Genomic DNA, 1,621 nt, shown 5'->3' with positions numbered 1-1,621 from the left:
AGCCTGAGGTGAGGGGACTGGATGCGACCCCGCACCTGGCCTGGCCTGTGGGCACCTTCTGGGGTGGGGTGAGCGGGAGGGCGCCTCCTCCGGGAGTCTCTCCACTGGCTCCTCTGAGGACCCGCTCTTCCTCCCCAGGCTCTGCTGCGACCTGTGTGCTTTGCCTCCAGGAGGCCCGTTTCCTGCCCTCCACTGTTCTCCTACCATCTCTCTTTCCTGGATTCTCTGGGCTGCTACCGGCCAGGCTGGAGACACAGGCATCACAAGACCTTCCCCTCAGCCCATGAGCTGTCCTCGCCGCGCCCTCCTCCTTTAGCGCTGGGTTAATGGGGTGCCTGGTGTTCATTGCTGAGACTTTTCTTGCTCCCAATTTCCTCCATTCCTGATGGTGGGATGCGCAGGGCAAGTAAAGACATTTCTGAATTTCCTTGAATGTGCATGCTAGATGAACCTAGTTTGCTTATAGCAGAATCGTGTTGTTTTAAAGAAAGATTTTTATATTCCTATTGAAAACCACTGGAAACCCCCCAAACAGGAAATGGTGACATCTCAAAGTCATACCTTTACATGACAAAACCAAGTTGTAAACAACACACATTATTTGTCTGACTGAACTAAAAATGAACCTATATTATCTGTGTGTAAATAAATATATATTTGAAAATGTTTTTTAAACAGCTGGAGGAATATATACAAGTGAACCACAGATACTTTGATAGGATGAAAGAGAAATTCTACTTTTACTCTAAATTATCCAGTTTCTTTTTGGGTGTACTTTTAACTCAGGAGGAATTTGAACCAGAGTGTATATTTTTGCATTTAAATAAACACTTTACATATGATTGTACAGAACCAGCTTATCATAAAAACTGAATCAATGTATTTCAGAGTCAAACAAATGATAAGCTGCATAGAAGAGCGTGAATATCTGCTGAAGGGCTAGAGACAGAAAGAGCACACGAGCAGCACAAACAGTGAAATGCGGGCTGCACGCTGCTGTCCCCTCCAGTCACTGGGTCATTCCCTGAACGCTTGCTGGGTTTAAGGCAGCCTGGAAGTCAGTCACCTGTCCAAGGCAAGACTGAATTGATGCCAGGCCCATAGTAAAGACATGTTTTAATTAGTAGCTCTCAGAGGTAAAAAATGTACACTTTATTCTCTAAACTTATTTTGGCCTGTTCTATAATGGATTCTTCCATTAAAAACAAAACACTCAAACCAACATTAAAAACCACCCTTTTGGTGTACCTGAAAGCTTTTGCCATTTTAGAGCTTTCTCTTTTGCTGTCATCTCTTAAACATGTAAAATAAATACAGTCAAGTCCCCTCAGGAGGGGCTACTCAGGGAGCTCTGGGCCTCAGTCATTACTAGGAATAAAAGTGGCAAAGAGCAGTTTTGCTCCAGAACTCTCAAGGCATTTTGGTGTGGGATAATCGGGACCCGTGGAAAGCACATGATAGCCTGATACTGTTTCTCACATCTGCCACAGTTCAGTGATTTTCAATATCTTACTTTTTGTAACCAAAGATTGAGAATGCTCAGGAGAGAGCGTAAATATAACTACATACTCGTTATAAATAGCATATAAGTAGAAAGTATAGTCAGATGTGAGTCTAACTT

The sequence above is a fragment of the Bison bison genome, unplaced genomic scaffold (genome assembly GCF_000754665.1).
Source record: "Bison bison bison isolate TAMUID 2011002044 unplaced genomic scaffold, Bison_UMD1.0 scf7180017864503, whole genome shotgun sequence".
Lineage (NCBI taxonomy): Eukaryota > Metazoa > Chordata > Mammalia > Artiodactyla > Bovidae > Bison > Bison bison.
This window is presented reverse-complemented; position numbering follows the sequence as displayed.